This window comes from Ambystoma mexicanum, chromosome 8 (assembly GCF_040938575.1).
Source record: "Ambystoma mexicanum isolate Mex_15411 chromosome 8, UKY_AmexF1_1, whole genome shotgun sequence".
Lineage (NCBI taxonomy): Eukaryota > Metazoa > Chordata > Amphibia > Caudata > Ambystomatidae > Ambystoma > Ambystoma mexicanum.
The window spans coordinates 731,430,213-731,439,912 of NC_090929.1; the positions used below are offsets into that span (position 1 = coordinate 731,430,213).

The window sequence follows — 9,700 nt, forward strand, 5'->3', positions numbered from 1 at the left end:
TCTCAATTGCCTTTCAAAACTGCAAGGTCTAGCCGACTAGATGCTTAAAAGTACAAAACTCACTAGGACCAGAGCCTACGGCCACACCACACTGAATGCGCCCGATCTCGTCTGATCTCGGAAGCTAAGCAGTGTCGGGCCTAGTTAGTACCTGGATGGGAGACCGCCTGGGAATACCAGGTGCTGTAGGATTTTTTGTGCTCCAAGTTCAGGAAGTGAGCCATTTCTCAATTGCCTTTCAAAACTGCAAGGTCTAGCCGACTAGATGCTTAAAAGTACAAAACTCACTAGGCCCAGAGCCTACGGCCACATCACACTGAATGCGCCCGATCTCGGAAGCTAAGCAGTGTCGGGCCTAGTTAGTACCTGGATGGGAGACCGCCTGGGAATACCAGGTGCTGTAGGCTATTTTGTGCTCCATGATTAGTAATTGCACAACTTCTCAATTACTTTTCAAATTTGGTATGTTTCCAAAATAATTTTATCCCGTTTTATAGCGGAAATGTTGGACAACATTATGAGGGCTGGAGCTACCTATTTACATATAATTAGCATACAGGTAGTGTGTTCATGGGTAATAAATCGACTTTCACATGTAATGCAGTACAGAGAATATTGAGTCCTTCAAGAGGCATGAAAGAAAGCCGTTATTGTGTTGATTGTTCTCTCCATCTCCCTGCAACAGAAACAGGATGGATGGATTAAAGTTATCCTACCAGACATAGGAGTCCTGAATGGGCCCACCAGTCTTATATATCTCGCCTGATCGAGCCTGATCGAGCGCTGATCGAGCGATGAGCGTGGTATCATGTTGCAAGTGGCTGCATGGCTTAGCTTACTAAATGCAAATGCATAAGAGTAATATTCTTAGCATTTCTAGAGCCTACGGCCACACCACACTGAATGCGCCCGATCTCGTCTGATCTCGGAAGCTAAGCAGTGTCGGGCCTAGTTAGTACCTGGATGGGAGACTGCCTGGGAATACCAGGTGCTGTAGGCTTTTTTGTGCTCCAAGTTCAGGAAGTGAGCCATTTCTCAATTGCCTTTCAAAACTGCAAGGTCTAGCCGACTAGATGCTTAAAAGTACAAAACTCACTAGGCCCAGAGCCTACGGCCACACCACACTGAATGCGCCCGATCTCGTCTGATCTCGGAAGCTAAGCAGTGTCGGGCCTAGTTAGTACCTGGATGGGAGACCGCCTGGGAATACCAGGTGCTGTAGGCTATTTTGTGCTCCATGATTAGTAATTGCGCAACTTCTCAATTACTTTTCAAATTTGGTATGTTTCCAAAATAATTTTATCCCGTTTTATAGCGGAAATGTTGGACAACATTATGAGGGCTGGAGCTACCTATTTACATATAATTAGCATACAGGTAGTGTGTTCATGGGTAATAAATCGACTTTCACATGTAATGCAGTACAGAGAATATTGAGTCCTTCAAGAGGCATGAAAGAAAGCCGTTATTGTGTTGATTGTTCTCTCCACCTCCCTGCAACAGAAACAGGATGGATGGATTAAAGTTATCCTACCAGACATAGGAGTCCTGAATGGGCCCACCAGTCTTATATATCTCGCCTGATCGAGCCTGATCGAGCGATGAGCGTGGTATCATGTTGCAAGTGGCTGCATGGCTTAGCTTACTAAATGCAAATGCATAAGAGTAATATTCTTAGCATTTCTAGAGCCTACGGCCACACCACACTGAATGCGCCCGATCTCGTCTGATCTTGGAAGCTAAGCAGTGTCGGGCCTAGTTAGTACCTGGATGGGAGACCGCCTGGGAATACCAGGTGCTGTAGGCTTTTTTGTGCTCCAAGTTCAGGAAGTGAGCCATTTCTCAATTGCCTTTCAAAACTGCAAGGTCTAGCCGACTAGATGCTTAAAAGTACAAAACTCACTAGGCCCAGAGCCTACGGCCACACCACACTGAATGCGCCCGATCTCGTCTGATCTCGGAAGCTAAGCAGTGTCGGGCCTAGTTAGTACCTGGATGGGAGACGGCCTGGGAATACCAGGTGCTGTAGGCTTTTTTGTGCTCCAAGTTCAGGAAGTGAGCCATTTCTCAATTGCCTTTCAAAACTGCAAGGTCTAGCCGACTAGATGCTTAAAAGTACAAAACTCACTAGGACCAGAGCCTACGGCCACACCACACTGAATGCGCCCGATCTCGTCTGATCTCGGAAGCTAAGCAGTGTCGGGCCTAGTTAGTACCTGGATGGGAGACTGCCTGGGAATACCAGGTGCTGTAGGCTTTTTTGTGCTCCAAGTTCAGGAAGTGAGCCATTTCTCAATTGCCTTTCAAAACTGCAAGGTCTAGCCGACTAGATGCTTAAAAGTACAAAACTCACTAGGCCCAGAGCCTACGGCCACACCACACTGAATGCGCCCGATCTCGTCTGATCTCGGAAGCTAAGCAGTGTCGGGCCTAGTTAGTACCTGGATGGGAGACCGCCTGGGAATACCAGGTGCTGTAGGCTATTTTGTGCTCCATGATTAGTAATTGCGCAACTTCTCAATTACTTTTCAAATTTGGTATGTTTCCAAAATAATTTTATCCCGTTTTATAGCGGAAATGTTGGACAACATTATGAGGGCTGGAGCTACCTATTTACATATAATTAGCATACAGGTAGTGTGTTCATGGGTAATAAATCGACTTTCACATGTAATGCAGTACAGAGAATATTAAGTCCTTCAAGAGGCATGAAAGAAAGCCGTTATTGTGTTGATTGTTCTCTCCACCTCCCTGCAACAGAAACAGGATGGATGGATTAAAGTTATCCTACCAGACATAGGAGTCCTGAATGGGCCCACCAGTCTTATATATCTCGCCTGATCAAGCGCTGATCGAGCGATGAGCGTGGTATCATGTTGCAAGTGGCTGCATGGCTTAGCTTACTAAATGCAAATGCATAAGAGTAATATTCTTAGCATTTCTAGAGCCTACGGCCACACCACACTGAATGCGCCCGATCTCGTCTGATCTCGGAAGCTAAGCAGTGTCGGGCCTAGTTAGTACCTGGATGGGAGACCGCCTGGGAATACCAGGTGCTGTAGGCTTTTTTGTGCTCCAAGTTCAGGAAGTGAGCCATTTCTCAATTGCCTTTCAAAACTGCAAGGTCTAGCCGACTAGATGCTTAAAAGTACAAAACTCACTAGGACCAGAGCCTACGGCCACACCACACTGAATGCGCCCGATCTCGTCTGATCTCAGAAGCTAAGCAGTGTCGGGCCTAGTTAGTACCTGGATGGGAGACTGCCTGGGAATACCAGGTGCTGTAGGCTTTTTTGTGCTCCAAGTTCAGGAAGTGAGCCATTTCTCAATTGCCTTTCAAAACTGCAAGGTCTAGCCGACTAGATGCTTAAAAGTACAAAACTCACTAGGCCCAGAGCCTACGGCCACACCACACTGAATGCGCCCGATCTCGTCTGATCTCGGAAGCTAAGCAGTGTCGGGCCTAGTTAGTACCTGGATGGGAGACCGCCTGGGAATACCAGGTGCTGTAGGCTATTTTGTGCTCCATGATTAGTAATTGCACAACTTCTCAATTACTTTTCAAATTTGGTATGTTTCCAAAATAATTTTATCCCGTTTTATAGCGGAAATGTTGGACAACATTATGAGGGCTGGAGCTACCTATTTACATATAATTAGCATACAGGTAGTGTGTTCATGGGTAATAAATCGACTTTCACATGTAATGCAGTACAGAGAATATTGAGTCCTTCAAGAGGCATGAAAGAAAGCCGTTATTGTGTTGATTGTTCTCTCCACCTCCCTGCAACAGAAACAGGATGGATGGATTAAAGTTATCCTACCAGACATAGGAGTCCTGAATGGGCCCACCAGTCTTATATATCTCGCCTGATCGAGCGCTGATCGACCGATGAGCGTGGTATCATGTTGCAAGTGGCTGCATGGCTTAGCTTACTAAATGCAAATGCATAAGAGTAATATTCTTAGCATTACTCGAGCCTACGGCCACACCACACTGAATGCGCCCGATCTCGTCTGATCTCGGAAGCTAAGCAGTGCCGGGCCTAGTTAGTACCTGGATGGGAGACCGCCTGGGAATACCAGGTGCTGTAGGCTTTTTTGTGCTCCAAGTTCAGGAAGTGAGCCATTTCTCAATTGCCTTTCAAAACTGCAAGGTCTAGCCGACTAGATGCTTAAAAGTACAAAACTCACTAGGCCCAGAGCCTACGGCCACACCACACTGAATGCGTCTGATCTCGGAAGCTAAGCAGTGTCGGGCCTAGTTAGTACCTGGATGGGAGACCGCCTGGGAATACCAGGTGCTGTAGGCTTTTTTGTGCTCCAAGTTCAGGAAGTGAGCCATTTCTCAATTGCCTTTCAAAACTGCAAGGTCTAGCCGACTAGATGCTTAAAAGTACAAAACTCACTAGGACCAGAGCCTACGGCCACACCACACTGAATGTGCCCGATCTCGTCTGATCTCGGAAGCTAAGCAGTGTCGGGCCTAGTTAGTACCTGGATGGGAGACCGCCTGGGAATACCAGGTGCTGTAGGCTTTTTTGTGCTCCAAGTTCAGGAAGTGAGCCATTTCTCAATTGCCTTTCAAAACTGCAAGGTCTAGCCGACTAGATGCTTAAAAGTACAAAACTCACTAAGCCCTGAGCCTACGGCCACACCACACTGAATGCGCCTGATCTCGTCTGATCTCGGAAGCTAAGCAGTGTCGGGCCTAGTTAGTACCTGGATGGGAGACCGCCTGGGAATACCAGGTGCTGTAGGCTATTTTGTGCTCCATGATTAGTAATTGCACAACTTCTCAATTACTTTTCAAATTTGGTATGTTTCCAAAATAATTTTATCCCGTTTTATAGCGGAAATGTTGGACAACATTATGAGGGCTGGAGCTACCTATTTACATATAATTAGCATACAGGTAGTGTGTTCATGGGTAATAAATCGACTTTCACATGTAATGCAGTACAGAGAATATTGAGTCCTTCAAGAGGCATGAAAGAAAGCCGTTATTGTGTTGATTGTTCTCTCCACCTCCCTGCAACAGAAACAGGATGGATGGATTAAAGTTATCCTACCAGACATAGGAGTCCTGAATGGGCCCACCAGTCTTATATATCTCGCCTGATCGAGCCTGATCGAGCGATGAGCGTGGTATCATGTTGCAAGTGGCTGCATGGCTTAGCTTACTAAATGCAAATGCATAAGAGTAATATTCTTAGCATTTCTAGAGCCTACGGCCACACCACACTGAATGCGCCCGATCTCGTCTGATCTCGGAAGCTAAGCAGTGTCGGGCCTAGTTAGTACCTGGATGGGAGACCGCCTGGGAATACCAGGTGCTGTAGGCTTTTTTGTGCTCCAAGTTCAGGAAGTGAGCCATTTCTCAATTGCCTTTCAAAACTGCAAGGTCTAGCCGACTAGATGCTTAAAAGTACAAAACTCACTAGGCCCAGAGCCTACGGCCACACCACACTGAATGCGCCCGATCTCGTCTGATCTCGGAAGCTAAGCAGTGTCGGGCCTAGTTAGTACCTGGATGGGAGACGGCCTGGGAATACCAGGTGCTGTAGGCTTTTTTGTGCTCCAAGTTCAGGAAGTGAGCCATTTCTCAATTGCCTTTCAAAACTGCAAGGTCTAGCCGACTAGATGCTTAAAAGTACAAAACTCACTAGGACCAGAGCCTACGGCCACACCACACTGAATGCGCCCGATCTCGTCTGATCTCGGAAGCTAAGCAGTGTCGGGCCTAGTTAGTACCTGGATGGGAGACCGCCTGGGAATACCAGGTGCTGTAGGCTTATTTGTGCTCCAAGTTCAGGAAGAGAGCCATTTCTCAATTGCCTTTCAAAACTGCAAGGTCTAGCCGACTAGATGCTTAAAAGTACAAAACTCACTAGGCCCAGAGCCTACGGCCACACCACACTGAATGCGCCCGATCTCGTCTGACCTCGGAAGCTAAGCAGTGTCGGGCCTAGTTAGTACCTGGATGGGAGACCGCCTGGGAATACCAGGTGCTGTAGGCTATTTTGTGCTCCATGATTAGTAATTGCACAACTTCTCAATTACTTTTCAAATTTGGTATGTTTCCAAAATAATTTTATCCCGTTTTATAGCGGAAATGTTGGACAACATTATGAGGGCTGGAGCTACCTATTTACATATAATTAGCATACAGGTAGTGTGTTCATGGGTAATAAATCGACTTTCACATGTAATGCAGTACAGAGAATATTGAGTCCTTCAAGAGGCATGAAAGAAAGCCGTTATTGTGTTGATTGTTCTCTCCACCTCCCTGCAACAGAAACAGGATGGATGGATTAAAGTTATCCTACCAGACATAGGAGTCCTGAATGGGCCCACCAGTCTTATATATCTCGCCTGATCGAGCGATGAGCGTGGTATCATGTTGCAAGTGGCTGCATGGCTTAGCTTACTAAATGCAAATGCATAAGAGTAATATTCTTAGCATTTCTAGAGCCTACGGCCACACCACACTGAATGCGCCCAATCTCGTCTGATCTCGGAAGCTAAGCAGTGTCGGGCCTAGTTAGTACCTGGATGGGAGACCGCCTGGGAATACCAGGTGCTGTAGGCTTTTTTGTGCTCCAAGTTCAGGAAGTGAGCCATTTCTCAATTGCCTTTCAAAACTGCAAGGTCTAGCCGACTAGATGCTTAAAAGTACAAAACTCACGAGGCCCAGAGCCTACGGCCACACCACACTGAATGCGCCCGATCTCGTCTGATCTCGGAAGCTAAGCAGTGTCGGGCCTAGTTAGTACCTGGATGGGAGACGGCCTGGGAATACCAGGTGCTGTAGGCTTTTTTGTGCTCCAAGTTCAGGAAGTGAGCCATTTCTCAATTGCCTTTCAAAACTGCAAGGTCTAGCCGACTAGATGCTTAAAAGTACAAAACTCACTAGGCCCAGAGCCTACGGCCACACCACACTGAATGCGCCCGATCTCGTCTGATCTCGGAAGCTAAGCAGTGTCGGGCCTAGTTAGTACCTGGATGGGAGACTGCCTGGGAATACCAGGTGCTGTAGGCTTTTTTGTGCTCCAAGTTCAGGAAGTGAGCCATTTCTCAATTGCCTTTCAAAACTGCAAGGTCTAGCCGACTAGATGCTTAAAAGTACAAAACTCACTAGGCCCAGAGCCTACGGCCACACCACACTGAATGCGTCTGATCTCGGAAGCTAAGCAGTGTCGGGCCTAGTTAGTACCTGGATGGGAGACCGCCTGGGAATACCAGGTGCTGTAGGCTATTTTGTGCTCCATGATTAGTAATTGCACAACTTCTCAATTACTTTTCAAATTTGGTATGTTTCCAAAATAATTTTATCCCGTTTTATAGCGGAAATGTTGGACAACATTATGAGGGCTGGAGCTACCTATTTACATATAATTAGCATACAGGTAGTGTGTTCATGGGTAATAAATCGACTTTCACATGTAATGCAGTACAGAGAATATTGAGTCCTTCAAGAGGCATGAAAGAAAGGCGTTATTGTGTTGATTGTTCTCTCCACCTCCCTGCAACAGAAACAGGATGGATGGATTAAAGTTATCCTACCAGACATAGGAGTCCTGAATGGGCCCACCAGTCTTATATATCTCGCCTGATCGAGCGCTGATCGACCGATGAGCGTGGTATCATGTTGCAAGTGGCTGCATGGCTTAGCTTACTAAATGCAAATGCATAAGAGTAATATTCTTAGCATTACTCGAGCCTACGGCCACACCACACTGAATGCGCCCGATCTCGTCTGATCTCGGAAGCTAAGCAGTGTCGGGCCTAGTTAGTACCTGGATGGGAGACTGCCTGGGAATACCAGGTGCTGTAGGCTTTTTTGTGCTCCAAGTTCAGGAAGTGAGCCATTTCTCAATTGCCTTTCAAAACTGCAAGGTCTAGCCGACTAGATGCTTAAAAGTACAAAACTCACTAGGCCCAGAGCCTACGGCCACACCACACTGAATGCGCCCGATCTCGTCTGATCTCGGAAGCTAAGCAGTGTCGGGCCTAGTTAGTACCTGGATGGGAGACCGCCTGGGAATACCAGGTGCTGTAGGCTATTTTGTGCTCCATGATTAGTAATTGCGCAACTTCTCAATTACTTTTCAAATTTGGTATGTTTCCAAAATAATTTTATCCCGTTTTATAGCGGAAATGTTGGACAACATTATGAGGGCTGGAGCTACCTATTTACATATAATTAGCATACAGGTAGTGTGTTCATGGGTAATAAATCGACTTTCACATGTAATGCAGTACAGAGAATATTAAGTCCTTCAAGAGGCATGAAAGAAAGCCGTTATTGTGTTGATTGTTCTCTCCACCTCCCTGCAACAGAAACAGGATGGATGGATTAAAGTTATCCTACCAGACATAGGAGTCCTGAATGGGCCCACCAGTCTTATATATCTCGCCTGATCAAGCGCTGATCGAGCGATGAGCGTGGTATCATGTTGCAAGTGGCTGCATGGCTTAGCTTACTAAATGCAAATGCATAAGAGTAATATTCTTAGCATTTCTAGAGCCTACGGCCACACCACACTGAATGCGCCCGATCTCGTCTGATCTCGGAAGCTAAGCAGTGTCGGGCCTAGTTAGTACCTGGATGGGAGACCGCCTGGGAATACCAGGTGCTGTAGGCTTTTTTGTGCTCCAAGTTCAGGAAGTGAGCCATTTCTCAATTGCCTTTCAAAACTGCAAGGTCTAGCCGACTAGATGCTTAAAAGTACAAAACTCACTAGGACCAGAGCCTACGGCCACACCACACTGAATGCGCCCGATCTCGTCTGATCTCAGAAGCTAAGCAGTGTCGGGCCTAGTTAGTACCTGGATGGGAGACTGCCTGGGAATACCAGGTGCTGTAGGCTTTTTTGTGCTCCAAGTTCAGGAAGTGAGCCATTTCTCAATTGCCTTTCAAAACTGCAAGGTCTAGCCGACTAGATGCTTAAAAGTACAAAACTCACTAGGCCCAGAGCCTACGGCCACACCACACTGAATGCGCCCGATCTCGTCTGATCTCGGAAGCTAAGCAGTGTCGGGCCTAGTTAGTACCTGGATGGGAGACCGCCTGGGAATACCAGGTGCTGTAGGCTATTTTGTGCTCCATGATTAGTAATTGCACAACTTCTCAATTACTTTTCAAATTTGGTATGTTTCCAAAATAATTTTATCCCGTTTTATAGCGGAAATGTTGGACAACATTATGAGGGCTGGAGCTACCTATTTACATATAATTAGCATACAGGTAGTGTGTTCATGGGTAATAAATCGACTTTCACATGTAATGCAGTACAGAGAATATTGAGTCCTTCAAGAGGCATGAAAGAAAGCCGTTATTGTGTTGATTGTTCTCTCCACCTCCCTGCAACAGAAACAGGATGGATGGATTAAAGTTATCCTACCAGACATAGGAGTCCTGAATGGGCCCACCAGTCTTATATATCTCGCCTGATCGAGCGCTGATCGACCGATGAGCGTGGTATCATGTTGCAAGTGGCTGCATGGCTTAGCTTACTAAATGCAAATGCATAAGAGTAATATTCTTAGCATTACTCGAGCCTACGGCCACACCACACTGAATGCGCCCGATCTCGTCTGATCTCGGAAGCTAAGCAGTGCCGGGCCTAGTTAGTACCTGGATGGGAGACCGCCTGGGAATACCAGGTGCTGTAGGCTTTTTTGTGCTCCAAGTTCA

General features: G+C 46.6%; 26 non-coding genes and 3 pseudogenes across 26 annotated transcripts; all 29 read left to right on the forward strand.

Moving 5' to 3' along the window:
• The first annotated feature begins 73 nt into the window (after positions 1 to 73).
• On the forward strand, positions 74 to 192 carry LOC138478723 (5S ribosomal RNA). The gene has a single exon (XR_011272564.1). It is a non-coding gene; the product is annotated as a 5S ribosomal RNA (ribosomal RNA).
• Positions 193 to 298: 106 nt separating this feature from the next.
• LOC138474319 (5S ribosomal RNA) lies at positions 299 to 407 on the forward strand (annotated as a pseudogene).
• A 474-nt stretch (positions 408 to 881) lies between these two features.
• On the forward strand, positions 882 to 1,000 carry LOC138478402 (5S ribosomal RNA). The gene has a single exon (XR_011272273.1). It is a non-coding gene; the product is annotated as a 5S ribosomal RNA (ribosomal RNA).
• Positions 1,001 to 1,106: 106 nt separating this feature from the next.
• LOC138476070 (5S ribosomal RNA) lies at positions 1,107 to 1,225 on the forward strand. The gene has a single exon (XR_011270155.1). It is a non-coding gene; the product is annotated as a 5S ribosomal RNA (ribosomal RNA).
• A 463-nt stretch (positions 1,226 to 1,688) lies between these two features.
• Positions 1,689 to 1,807, forward strand: LOC138478653 (5S ribosomal RNA). The gene has a single exon (XR_011272500.1). It is a non-coding gene; the product is annotated as a 5S ribosomal RNA (ribosomal RNA).
• Positions 1,808 to 1,913: 106 nt separating this feature from the next.
• Positions 1,914 to 2,032, forward strand: LOC138479658 (5S ribosomal RNA). The gene has a single exon (XR_011273413.1). It is a non-coding gene; the product is annotated as a 5S ribosomal RNA (ribosomal RNA).
• A 106-nt stretch (positions 2,033 to 2,138) lies between these two features.
• Positions 2,139 to 2,257, forward strand: LOC138478403 (5S ribosomal RNA). Its single transcript, XR_011272274.1, has one exon. It is a non-coding gene; the product is annotated as a 5S ribosomal RNA (ribosomal RNA).
• A 106-nt stretch (positions 2,258 to 2,363) lies between these two features.
• LOC138476072 (5S ribosomal RNA) lies at positions 2,364 to 2,482 on the forward strand. The gene has a single exon (XR_011270156.1). It is a non-coding gene; the product is annotated as a 5S ribosomal RNA (ribosomal RNA).
• Positions 2,483 to 2,946: 464 nt separating this feature from the next.
• On the forward strand, positions 2,947 to 3,065 carry LOC138476074 (5S ribosomal RNA). The gene has a single exon (XR_011270158.1). It is a non-coding gene; the product is annotated as a 5S ribosomal RNA (ribosomal RNA).
• A 106-nt stretch (positions 3,066 to 3,171) lies between these two features.
• LOC138480035 (5S ribosomal RNA) lies at positions 3,172 to 3,290 on the forward strand. The gene has a single exon (XR_011273755.1). It is a non-coding gene; the product is annotated as a 5S ribosomal RNA (ribosomal RNA).
• Positions 3,291 to 3,396: 106 nt separating this feature from the next.
• On the forward strand, positions 3,397 to 3,515 carry LOC138476075 (5S ribosomal RNA). The gene has a single exon (XR_011270159.1). It is a non-coding gene; the product is annotated as a 5S ribosomal RNA (ribosomal RNA).
• Positions 3,516 to 3,979: 464 nt separating this feature from the next.
• On the forward strand, positions 3,980 to 4,098 carry LOC138477730 (5S ribosomal RNA). The gene has a single exon (XR_011271662.1). It is a non-coding gene; the product is annotated as a 5S ribosomal RNA (ribosomal RNA).
• Positions 4,099 to 4,204: 106 nt separating this feature from the next.
• Positions 4,205 to 4,313, forward strand: LOC138474544 (5S ribosomal RNA; annotated as a pseudogene).
• Positions 4,314 to 4,419: 106 nt separating this feature from the next.
• On the forward strand, positions 4,420 to 4,538 carry LOC138477923 (5S ribosomal RNA). Its single transcript, XR_011271837.1, has one exon. It is a non-coding gene; the product is annotated as a 5S ribosomal RNA (ribosomal RNA).
• Positions 4,539 to 4,644: 106 nt separating this feature from the next.
• Positions 4,645 to 4,763, forward strand: LOC138478074 (5S ribosomal RNA). Its single transcript, XR_011271975.1, has one exon. It is a non-coding gene; the product is annotated as a 5S ribosomal RNA (ribosomal RNA).
• A 463-nt stretch (positions 4,764 to 5,226) lies between these two features.
• Positions 5,227 to 5,345, forward strand: LOC138476076 (5S ribosomal RNA). The gene has a single exon (XR_011270160.1). It is a non-coding gene; the product is annotated as a 5S ribosomal RNA (ribosomal RNA).
• A 106-nt stretch (positions 5,346 to 5,451) lies between these two features.
• Positions 5,452 to 5,570, forward strand: LOC138479660 (5S ribosomal RNA). The gene has a single exon (XR_011273415.1). It is a non-coding gene; the product is annotated as a 5S ribosomal RNA (ribosomal RNA).
• A 106-nt stretch (positions 5,571 to 5,676) lies between these two features.
• LOC138476077 (5S ribosomal RNA) lies at positions 5,677 to 5,795 on the forward strand. The gene has a single exon (XR_011270161.1). It is a non-coding gene; the product is annotated as a 5S ribosomal RNA (ribosomal RNA).
• Positions 5,796 to 5,901: 106 nt separating this feature from the next.
• On the forward strand, positions 5,902 to 6,020 carry LOC138477815 (5S ribosomal RNA). Its single transcript, XR_011271739.1, has one exon. It is a non-coding gene; the product is annotated as a 5S ribosomal RNA (ribosomal RNA).
• Positions 6,021 to 6,473: 453 nt separating this feature from the next.
• On the forward strand, positions 6,474 to 6,592 carry LOC138479303 (5S ribosomal RNA). The gene has a single exon (XR_011273090.1). It is a non-coding gene; the product is annotated as a 5S ribosomal RNA (ribosomal RNA).
• Positions 6,593 to 6,698: 106 nt separating this feature from the next.
• LOC138479661 (5S ribosomal RNA) lies at positions 6,699 to 6,817 on the forward strand. The gene has a single exon (XR_011273416.1). It is a non-coding gene; the product is annotated as a 5S ribosomal RNA (ribosomal RNA).
• Positions 6,818 to 6,923: 106 nt separating this feature from the next.
• On the forward strand, positions 6,924 to 7,042 carry LOC138478404 (5S ribosomal RNA). The gene has a single exon (XR_011272275.1). It is a non-coding gene; the product is annotated as a 5S ribosomal RNA (ribosomal RNA).
• A 106-nt stretch (positions 7,043 to 7,148) lies between these two features.
• LOC138474545 (5S ribosomal RNA) lies at positions 7,149 to 7,257 on the forward strand (annotated as a pseudogene).
• Positions 7,258 to 7,721: 464 nt separating this feature from the next.
• LOC138478405 (5S ribosomal RNA) lies at positions 7,722 to 7,840 on the forward strand. The gene has a single exon (XR_011272276.1). It is a non-coding gene; the product is annotated as a 5S ribosomal RNA (ribosomal RNA).
• Positions 7,841 to 7,946: 106 nt separating this feature from the next.
• On the forward strand, positions 7,947 to 8,065 carry LOC138476078 (5S ribosomal RNA). Its single transcript, XR_011270162.1, has one exon. It is a non-coding gene; the product is annotated as a 5S ribosomal RNA (ribosomal RNA).
• Positions 8,066 to 8,529: 464 nt separating this feature from the next.
• LOC138476079 (5S ribosomal RNA) lies at positions 8,530 to 8,648 on the forward strand. The gene has a single exon (XR_011270163.1). It is a non-coding gene; the product is annotated as a 5S ribosomal RNA (ribosomal RNA).
• Positions 8,649 to 8,754: 106 nt separating this feature from the next.
• LOC138480036 (5S ribosomal RNA) lies at positions 8,755 to 8,873 on the forward strand. The gene has a single exon (XR_011273756.1). It is a non-coding gene; the product is annotated as a 5S ribosomal RNA (ribosomal RNA).
• A 106-nt stretch (positions 8,874 to 8,979) lies between these two features.
• On the forward strand, positions 8,980 to 9,098 carry LOC138476080 (5S ribosomal RNA). The gene has a single exon (XR_011270164.1). It is a non-coding gene; the product is annotated as a 5S ribosomal RNA (ribosomal RNA).
• Positions 9,099 to 9,562: 464 nt separating this feature from the next.
• Positions 9,563 to 9,681, forward strand: LOC138477731 (5S ribosomal RNA). Its single transcript, XR_011271663.1, has one exon. It is a non-coding gene; the product is annotated as a 5S ribosomal RNA (ribosomal RNA).
• Positions 9,682 to 9,700: the final 19 nt, after the last annotated feature.